Source organism: Coffea arabica, chromosome 8c (assembly GCF_036785885.1).
Source record: "Coffea arabica cultivar ET-39 chromosome 8c, Coffea Arabica ET-39 HiFi, whole genome shotgun sequence".
Lineage (NCBI taxonomy): Eukaryota > Viridiplantae > Streptophyta > Magnoliopsida > Gentianales > Rubiaceae > Coffea > Coffea arabica.
In genome coordinates, this window is record NC_092325.1 from 30182864 (window position 1) to 30194531 (window position 11668).

Sequence of the window (11668 nt, forward strand, 5' to 3'; positions counted from 1 at the left end):
AACTCCAGCAACCAACTTTGAAAAAATCAAAACAGGGATTTTGTAAGTCCAAAAATCACCAAATTTTGACACAAGAAAGTAGATTTGAAAAGCTATATATATCTAGAAGGTCACTTTACAAGATTCGGACCACAAACCAGTCAGATTTTAACTATACAATACAGCAACTACAAAACTAAGTCAAAACAATCTTGAAATTTATCAAACTTTACAAAATCACCATAAATCACACAGACAGAACCAGCTCTGAAATTTTCACGGTTTATAGCCCTATGAAACTAGTTTCAAACGCATTAAACAGAACTCAATTTTGACCTTCCTACACCAAGATCCAACAGATTTTCCAACACTGCTCTAGCTATCCTGTTTCGTACCAGCTTTGGTCACATTACACAACTTCATGCAAAACAACAAGAAATCACCTACTAAAGCCTCACTAATCATCATCAACTTCATACCACAGCTTAAACACAACATATCAAGGTTCACATTACACAACTTCATGCAAAACAACAAGAAATCACCTACTAAAGCCTCACTAATCATCATCAACTTCATACCACAGCTTAAACACAACATATCAAGGTTAATCATGGCCATAACTCTGAAGTCAAGTCTTGCAGATTAACACTATAAAGCTGAAATTTTCATAATCAAGCATAACCAATAGATAGTACTCTAAGTGAGTTGCATAAACATGCCTTAAATCCTCCCAATAACAAGATAAAAGAAAGAGGATTTCTTGACCAAAGTTACCTCAAAACCCTAGAAGAATTGTGCAAGAACAAGAGCTTTTCCTTCTAATTCCTTCCACCACAAGCTTGAGGATCACCAAAATATCACTTCTTATGGAGTGATTTGCAAAATCTATGGTTAGAACTCAAGATTTAAGCAAGAAATTGGTGGTTGAAGATGAAATTTCCTTTCGGACAAGCTAGGAGCAAAATAGAAGGAATTGTGTTCAAAATTTGATTTTATTAAAGAGGTAAGCAAGTTCTTGGACAAGGTCAAAAGTCCAATAATTTTAAGACAAATGTTTAACCAATATTATCCCTTATCTTATTGTCTTCCAAAGGCTAAATATCTAACTAACGTCTAATTATCCATTAGCACCTTATAAACAATATCCCTTCATGCAAAATTCCATCTAGTCGTCAAAAATTTATCGCACTTACCGCGCTAGTGGATCCTACGTCCATAATACACTTCAGACTTAACGTGTACTAACTTATACCAAGAAAATGATTTAAAAGCTTGACTCACTTATAAAAATATCTAGAAAATTAAGGCAATAATTTAAAGTAAAGAAAATGCATTTAAAGAAATAAATAAATATCACCTAATTTTTCAAGTTCTCACAGCTACTACTGCTTGTCAATGAATGGATTCCTCTTTGGGTAGATCCGATGCTCTGGACTTGAGATCCTTCCTTTTAAATAGTCTTGATAGAATCGTGATCATCCAATATTTCAATTTCGACATCTTTTCCCATGGGAGTCATGGTTAAAGATTTTAAAATTTTTGATGGCATCTTCTTTATTGGAATCGCTAGTTTTGTCTCTTTGATGGTCTGTTGAGAGTCTTTTGAAAAATTATTCTTCGTGACAATACTTTTCAAGCAGGTGTTAGTAATTTTGTTCTTCTCCAAGGTTGATGTAGTAAGATCCGTTCCAGTCTCTATAGCTCTATTGTGATGCATTGACTCATTGACAGAGGTAACCTCACCCTTCTTTGATGATCGCTGAGGGATTTTAATGGTGAATTTGAATGAAGTTGAAGAGATGCTATTTGATCTTGTTGATCACCAGGTATCGTAATCTTTTGTGATCAATGACTGCTTCCTATGCCTAGATATAATCATCCGAAATTATGTCTGCGTGCGAATTAAGGAATCCCATAATTGAATAGTCTCATCCAAAGTATAAGTGTGAGTGATTTCTTTCAAGTTGTTTGGAATATCCTGACAGAAGCCGAATTGTTTACTAAACCTACAAGGATTATATTTTTCAATAATAAAAATATTGTCCTTACGTAGAGTTAGGTGACAAGAGCGTTGATTGATAAAGTAATTCGCAAGTCTTGATGATAAGAACCCATTTTCGATCAACACTTTTTCTTCATGCTCAGTCCAACACAATTTGGAAAGCATCAAGGGATTCACTTGTTTGAAAATTTCTTCAACTTCTATCATTTTCTCATCACTAAATCTTGTCATGTGCCCGTGGTGGCTATTCACTTGGTTATTCTCATAATATACGTCAAAGTATTGGCCAATCCAAGCATAGACGTAATGGATTGCAAAAGCTACCTCACATTCTCCAAGGTTAGGGGTGTAGACGATCTCCCTCAACCCATGATATGTACTCGCAAGGACGGGAATTGCAAGGCAAAATTTTTTTCCTGTGGCCATTAAGCATGCAACCTTGAAGATACTTGGGCAAATGTGATCGACCTTTTTGCTTGGGAAAAGAAACTTGCAAATCCAACATGCTATGAATGCCGCAATATAGGTTTCCTTTCTCAAAGACCCTGGGATATCCAATGTGTCAAAAGGGATGTTGAAATCCTTTGTATCAGCAAGGTCATGAGGCTCTACGCTTTCAGAAGGGTTATAGGTCATTTTTTATTTAGAAGTGGTCTTTTTTCTATTCACCATGTTTGGAGGAGCCCTATATCTAGCCTCTCCTTTGAACCAGAAGCGGATCTAGTCTTTCATCCACACTCCTTGGTCATGCGTTCAAAGGTGATAGTAAGTGAAAAAGAGATGCCTGCAACTCTCAGGGAGAAGTGGCTTCCCTTCTTTGTGACAAGTGAGAAGTTCCTGCGCTGAAGGAACAATTTTATCAAAGAACGAGTCATCGATTGAAAGGCCACCAAGTCGATAAAGATCCCAAAATGTGATGGACACCACCCTAATGCGCGTATGGAGTGTATTTGTCAAGGGATGCCACTGTTTGAAGAAAGCTCGGAAGATATTTTCACAGCAGTCATAGGAGAAACCCGATGCGTAGACAGCTTCAAATATGCCGGCATGTGTGAGCACTTTTTTATACCTTTCAAGGGTGTTCTCGACCCATTTCCAATAATGAGAAGTAAAGCACACCTCGCCAAAGAAGGACGAAGGAATCTTCCATGTAGTTTTGTCAATATTGAATCCTACGAACGGAAGCTTGAATTTGGCTATTTCTAGATCTCTATTATGAAGCGACGAGTTTTACGGTGTGGCGTAATCTTTAATTTCCATGGTTACAGAAATTTGGTTAAAAAAAGAAGAGAAGGGTTAAGTTGATAATTTTTTTTTCTCTTTCTTTTTCCTGCAAAACTTTGGTAATCAAGTTACCTAGTGATTGAGGTTCAAATTCCTCGAGTGGGATGCTGATTTCCTATTAAAGTTGGACCTGACAATAAAATACAAGCAAAAGAGAGATGGGATGGTGACAAACAAATCAATCACATATCAAGGCACGTTTGAGTATTAGACTTCGAATGGCAAGTAGATTAGCAACATGGATTGGTGGAGTCTTAATTGTAAGGAGTCGTGTATGCAATTACAGTGGCTAATGTATTATTTAGTTTTGTGGTGAAACTCTAAAAAGTCACTTTGATTTGTTAGACAGTTATGAAGTGCCGAGATTCCAACGTGCAAGGATTCATATACTAATTACCCACAAGCTTCGGGGATCTAGAAAGCATGTTATCTTATAATAAGTTGATGGTTCAAGTTCACAAGTTTGAGATGTGGCAGCTTAACATGCAAATTTCAAGTATTAGTCATGGTCAAGACAAATTAAAATAAGTATGGGAATTATTGATACAGGGAGGGTGCTAATATTTATAAACAAAATTGGAGATAGTTACCTTCAAAATTGTCGTAGAAGCAGCAACTAGATTTTGTAGTGCCTTGCGCAACGACTTAAGGTCAATGCGATGGAAACAATTTACGAGGAACAAGTAGTAGCCTGGTAACACTAGCAGAAAAAAAAATGAGGGAGAGTTTGCCTTTTTTTTGGATTATTGGTAAACTAATGCCTCGACCATCGAGTATTTATAATAGATATGCATCCTATATTCAAGAAGGATTCTGGTCAGAGGTGTTTCAATTTGAGACAACGAAGGATTCATTATTGATTGAAGTATTTGTGACTTAGCAGGCTAATTTATCAAGCCAAGGAAGTTTACTCGTAAAAGGAATTGGTTTCTTCCTGTTTAGTATAATGGGACGAAGAGGAAAAAAATGTGAAGTTCTGACTCAAGTTGGTTTTGGAAAAGAATTGTTCTCGCAATTGACTTCCTTTACGAGTTGGGTTCTCAAAATTTGTGTCAGACTGCTCCTTGAGTTTTGAATATGATCAGTGAAGAAGTTAATTGTTTAGTTCATCAATGATGCAAATCCTAACTTCAAGAGATTGAATACCACAAAGAATGGAGTTAATTCGAAATAGTGGGCATGAAGCTACTACGTGAAATAATTCGGGTTGGAAATTGAGATTACTAAGTTATGCATGAATTGGTGGTATTCCATGTAGCCATCTTATATGATCAAGTCATTGCTATGAGGTTTGCAAAGCTTTAGTCCACTTATGGGCTTTATTTGAAAACTAATATATCAACGGTGTTCAAATTGAAGTAAAAAAAAAAATGTGTCAAAACTTGTTTGTCCAAATTTTGCTTCAAGCCTTCAGCGTTCGCAAACAAGTTTCGAGGGGGCATTTGTAGACAATGAAATTTTAATTTATTCTTAAAATTATCATTGGTTTATAAATTATTTCTATGACTTATTTTTAACCAATTGGATATTGCCATATGTCATGCACGCTTGGAAATTGTGCTATTCGGCAGCCATTCATGTTTCTCCACATGTCAAGATGAGGAGTCGTGGCTAATTAAAATTGCCATAATATATTATGCCATGTCACATGTCTATATGATTTGGCAAAATTATGGATAAATATCTAAATAATTATTTCTTTATAAAAGAAATAATATTTAGAGTTATTTAATCCATGTAGATGTCCTGTATACTACAATAGTTTATCCAATCAAATGGCACCATGTCATATGTTCCTGACGGGTTTTTACTTTAAGTGCAAGTTTAATTCCGATTTTACACCCGTCGGACTGCAAGTATACAGGTCGCAATTGTAGTACAAGATGTGTATCGGGTCGATCCCACGAGGAGCAATTTAAACAATTACTAAGCCCTTGTTCTCTCTATTATTTAGACTTACAATTAATTTGAGTAGAGAAAGTCTAATGCTATAATCTACAAATCTGATATACAAATTTAGTTTAACAAATGCTGAATGCAAATAGAGAAATTTCACTTAAGGAAGATTCTAGGGATGTAGATTCCACTTATGACACAAAAGATCTAAAATGAATTAATTCAACACTTGTTACTGCTCTTGTTTAACCAAGGATTCATTTCCAGAAATACCAAAATCATATTCTCATGATAATAATGGGTTAAAACAGATTAGTTTTTCCTAATCTCTTGGTAAATACTAAATCTGTTCTTATTTACACATGAAATGCAGATTTCATCCACTTGAATGTATTTCTATTCTCATGAATATACAACTCAAGTTCTACTTGTGTCATTCCATTATTTTTACCATTTCTTAATGAATAAAAACAACTATAAACCTGTTATTGGTGATCAAACAACAACAAGTAATCAATCATACACAAGTAGATAAGTTAATACAAGATATAACAAGTAAAAATCACAATCACTTCATATCACTTGGCCATAAGCTTCATCTACTCCCTAGATAAAGGAAATTAGCTACTCATGAATGATGAAACACTCATAACTTCATTAATGTAAATCATCATGAATCACAAATACAAGAAGAGTAAAGAAAGTCTTAGCCAAGATATGGTGAAGCCTTCAAAAATCTTCTTTGTTCTTGAACTTAGATGATTACACAATGAAATCTCAATTGTCCCTTTGCAAGTTCCTAGCTAGAGAGAATATGTTTTTCTGTAAGAAGCTAAGCTACGAATGATCCTCTGACCTCCCTCATTGTCTCTGCATAAGAACTCCTCAAAGGCTCCATTTTTCCAAGTCAAATTCTAACCTTTGATTCCCAAATCTCCACTTTGTTAGCATAGTCAAAAACCAATATTTTTGACTTGAAAATAAGCCATCTTTATTGCCCTTTTGTCTTCTGAGGCATGTGCACCGAATTCTCTTGCAGATTGTAGTTGGAAAGTAGTTTGAACATAAGAGAATTGACTGAGCAAATTGCAGAATTACGGCCAGAAAACGCGCCTACACAAAACGCGGTTACAAGTCACGTTTTGTGTACTCGCGTATTCACTTTGGCCTTACTTCATCTGCGATTTTCTCTATGATGAAGACCGAACTGGCTTTTGTGCAAAACACAAAAGTTGTAGCCCTTTGAGTCAGCTTTCCAATGCTCTAAAAATCATCCAAATCGGAGTTTTTTAGCCTGAGATATGATCAAAATACTATCACCTGGTCAAACCCCTGTTTCAAGTTCCGACCACAGAGTGCAGCTTCTGTATTCCAGCTTTTTGTCCATGAAGATGGCAGAATTGAATTTTAATGTCTTCATAAAAATTGTAGGCCTCTTTCTTAGCTTTAAATTGGTATAAAGATCACCTTAATCCGATCAGTGTAGCTCCAGATACAGTCAAAATACTGAAGAGTGTCAAAACTGTCTTGTATTGCATTTTCTCACTTGAACGTTTTTCACTTCATTCTTCTTGTTACCACTTGAATTCATCACCAAATTTCTATTTTTCACCTCATTTGACATCCTTTGGTGATTGAATCATCATTCCTGCATAAAAATGAAATTTTTACCATTAAAATCTCTAAAAATGCAATATTATCCACTTTTACCAAAAATATAAAATTTTACCAAAAACCTCTTATTTTATTTATAAAACTAAATAATCAACTCAAAATTAACTAATAAAATGCACTTAAAAATACGTAAAATAAACTCTTATCAAATACCCCCACACTTGAATCATTGCTTGTCCTCAAGCAATAGGAAATTCCAACCATCAATGATCCAAAAAAAATGCACATATGTAGCATTTCAACTTCATTTCCTTGAATCAAGGTAAATAACCCTTATGTGATCTTTTAATTAACCTCAAGTACTCATAATATCAAGCAAAGAAGAGCCAAGTATACCATAATTTTACTAATTTAACTCAATTTCTCATTTTTACCCAATTTTACAAGCAAGCAACTCATATAGTCAATAAAGATACTAACTAATCTCATGATCAATTTCTTTATTTTTCTTAAAGAGGGATTTATTTTCTTTTTTTCTTTTTTCTTTTTTTTCTTTTCTTTTTGATATTTTAAGAGTTAAATACTACTTAAGTTGTGAAAAATACCTTTTTACGCGAAGATCGACATTTTTAGATGAAGATCACCGGTTACTCAATATTTCACATACTCAAGTTGCTCTTCATACTCTTAATTCAAGTACCGTTTTACGCGAAAGTCGACATTTGTAGATGAAGACTCCCGGTTACTAAGTACAAGAACCATTGGGGTCAATAGAGCTCCACATGAGACAATTCATGATGCATTGGACAGTCAACTCAAATGGCTACAAATTTCATGTTTTGTGCAAGAGACTAGTTCGACTTCTATTATCAAGAAATTTGCTATTCAAGTTAGTGTAAAAATAGGGCAATTTCTAAGTTAGTGTAAAAAGACAGAAAAATGAGACATTCTATAGATTTTCTAGCATGGCAAACATTTTTGTCTAATTTCAAAACTAAATTGGCTAAGACTTGATTTTTTGGGTTGTAAGTAATAGAAATTCAGAGAAAAAGAAGAAAAGAATATATTAATAATGACTCATAAAACAAGCAAAAAAATTATGCTCAAATTGATTATGAGAAGGTAAACTAATTTATATTTCATCTACATTATTTTTTTAAAATTTCACATGTAAGAATGGGAATTTGTTACCGGACTAACTTTTTCCATATGAAGGAAAAAGAATTGGGTTGCCCTCCAACAAGGTACAAGATGTTTGATATTTGCTCCCCTAATGATAAGAATGGTGATTCATCTTGTGTGATTGCACCAGTCAAGATATGGCTATTTTTGTAACTTTTACATCATCTCTATTTGCATTTATTTTGGCCTTGACTTAGTATATTGTTACTAGTGATATGTGTACGCGATAAAATTCCAAGTCTGCAAAACCACAAGAAAAATATACGACAAATATGCAATATATAATTTAAAAAAATACTTGAGTACAGTCTCCGGGATTTTCTCAAACTTACAGAGAGTTTTCTTTGATTCTTCTCTTCGAACGCCAATCCAAGGGCTTCACAGCTTGTTCTTGGATCAACCACTGATTCCTTCAAATCTTAATATGGAAGATTTGAAGAACTTGGAAGATACTTGAACATTCAAGTCTTAATATATGAAAGACTTGAAGAATTTGAAGATGCCAGCCTTTGTAGCTTAGAGCTTTAAAAGACTTGAGCATATGAGATGTGGTTTTTTTTTTTTGTCCTTTGATATGGTAGATAGACCCCTATTTATGGCTATAGTATGAGGTAGACGTTGAAGACACGTATACCACTTTACTTATCTTGCAATTTATGCAGTCATATTAGGATTATGCCAACTTAAATGTTATCTCTTCATTTTGTATTTATTAATAAAGAGATAATACCAAGGCATATTTACTTGATTGGCTAGACTTATAGGAACTGATAAGAGTTTATTTTACGTATTTTTAAGTGCATTTTATTAGTTAATTTTGAGTTGATTATTTAGTTTTATAAATAAAATAAGAGGTTTTTGGTAAAATTTTATATTTTTGGTAAAAGTGGATAATATTGCATTTTTAGAGATTTTAATGGTAAAAACTTCATTTTTATGCAGGAATGATGATTCAATCACCAAAGGATGTCAAATGAGGTGAAAAATAGAAATTTGGTGTTGAATTCAAGTGGTAACAAGAAGAATGAAGTGAAAAACGTTCAAGTGAGAAAATGCAATACAAGACAGTTTTGACACTCTTCAGTATTTTGACTGTATCTGGAGCTACACCGATCGTATTAAGGTGATCTTTATACCAATTTAAAGCTAAGAAAGAGGCCTACAATTTGTATGAAGACATAAAAATTCAATTCTGCCATCTTCATGGACAAAAAGCTGGAATACAGAAGCTGCACTCTGTGGTCGGAACTTGAAACAGGGGTTTGACCAGGTGATAGTATTTTGATCATATCTCAGGCTAAAAAACTCCGATTTGGATGATTTTTAGAGCATTGGAAAGCTGACTCAAAGGGCTACAACTTTTGTGTTTTGCACAAAAGCCAGTTCGGTCTTCATCATAGAGAAAATCGCAGATGAAGTAAGGCCAAAGTGAATACGCGAGTACACAAAACGTGACTTGTAACCGCGTTTTGTGTAGGCGCGTTTTCTGGCCGTAATTCTGCAATTTGCTCAGTCAATTCTCTTATGTTCAAACTACTTTCCAACTACAATCTGCAAGAGAATTCGGTGCACATGCCTCAGAAGACAAAAGGGCAATAAAGATGGCTTATTTTCAAGTCAAAAATATTGGTTTTTGACTATGCTAACAAAGTGGAGATTTGGGAATCAAAGGTTAGAATTTGACTTGGAAAAATGGAGCCTTTGAGGAGTTCTTATGCAGAGACAATGAGGGAGGTCAGAGGATCATTCGTAGCTTAGCTTCTTACAGAAAAACATATTCTCTCTAGCTAGGAACTTGCAAAGGGACAATTGAGATTTCATTGTGTAATCATCTAAGTTCAAGAACAAAGAAGATTTTTGAAGGCTTCACCATATCTTGGCTAAGACTTTCTTTACTCTTCTTGTATTTGTGATTCATGATGATTTACATTAATGAAGTTATGAGTGTTTCATCATTCATGAGTAGCTAATTTCCTTTATCTAGGGAGTAGATGAAGCTTATGGCCAAGTGATATGAAGTGATTGTGATTTTTACTTGTTATATCTTGTATTAACTTATCTACTTGTGTATGATTGATTACTTGTTGTTGTTTGATCACCAATAACAGGTTTATAGTTGTTTTTATTCATTAAGAAATGGTAAAAATAATGGAATGACACAAGTAGAACTTGAGTTGTATATTCATGAGAATAGAAATACATTCAAGTGGATGAAATCTGCATTTCATGTGTAAATAAGAACAGATTTAGTATTTACCAAGAGATTAGGAAAAACTAATCTGTTTTAACCCATTATTATCATGAGAATATGATTTTGGTATTTCTGGAAATGAATCCTTGGTTAAACAAGAGCAGTAACAAGTGTTGAATTAATTCATTCTAGATCTTTTGTGTCATAAGTGGAATCTACATCCCTAGAATCTTCCTTAAGTGAAATTTCTCTATTTGCATTCAGCATTTGTTAAACTAAATTTGTATATCAGATTTGTAAATTACAGCATTAGACTTTCTCTGCTCAAATTAATTGTAAGTCTAAATAATAGAGAGAACAAGGGCTTAGTAATTGTTTAAATTGCTCCTCGTGGGATCGACCCGATACACATCTTGTACTACAATTGCGACCTGTATACTTGCAGTCCAACGGGTGTAAAATCGGAATTAAACTTGCACTTAAAGTAAAAACCCGTCAAGTTTTTGGCGCCGCTGCCGGGGAGCGGCAATATTAGAGCCTAATCATCTCTATTAATTTAGACATCTTTATTTTTATTAGTTGAGCTGTTTATAGTCAATTTTTTTTATAATTAAAGCTGCATAATCTCTCGTACTTCTTTTTGTAGTGCATGCACCGGACATCTCGGGAAGTCGCACCCCTCGATCCAGAAATTGAGAGGACACTACGGAGACAAAGGAGGCATACACAACAGCAAGAGGAACAAGAGGTTTGGCATCCAATAGAGGAAATCCTAATAGAGCTACCATTTGAAGAAGAGATGGCCGAAAATGAAGCAAATAGGCGAGCTCTACGAGATTTTGCTCTACCGGGAACACAGGGATCTCAAACAAGTATAGTAAGGCCTACTGTAAATGCTAACAATTTTGAGATTAAACCATCACTTATCCAAATGGTTCAACAATCTCAATTTGGAGGTAATGCTGTAGAAGATCCTAACTCACACTTAGCTACATTCTTGGAAATATGTGATACCATTAAAATGAATGGAGTTGGTGATGATGCTATAAGGTTAAGGTTGTTCCCATTTTCTTTAAGAGATAAAGCAAAAAATCTGGTTACACTCTCATGCTCCTAACACTTTTACCACATGGGATGATTTATCAAGAGCATTTTTGAATAAATATTTTCCACCCGGAAAGACTGCTAAGCTAAGAATGGATATTACTAGTTTTAGCCAATTGGATAGTGAATCATTATATGAAGCATGAGAAAGGTTTAGAGAATTGTTACGGAAATGTCCACACCATGGACTACCCGAATGGCTGATTATACAAACCTTTTATAATGGTTTATCTTTCTCCACTAAAACTATGATTGATGCAGCCGCAGGTGGAGCTTTAATGGGTAAATCACCCCAAGAGGCTCATAATTTGATAGAAGAAATGGCCGCAAATAACTACCAATGGGCCAATGAAAGAGGTAATACGAGACGTCACGCAGGTATGATCGAAATGGACACTCTCAATATGTTGAGT

The 11668-nt window shown here is 34.5% G+C and overlaps 1 non-coding gene across 1 annotated transcript; it reads right to left on the reverse strand.

The window, feature by feature from the left end:
* Positions 1-11338: 11338 nt before the first annotated feature.
* Positions 11339-11445, reverse strand: LOC113707561 (small nucleolar RNA R71). Its single transcript, XR_003452284.1, has one exon. It is a non-coding gene; the product is annotated as a small nucleolar RNA R71 (small nucleolar RNA).
* Positions 11446-11668: the final 223 nt, after the last annotated feature.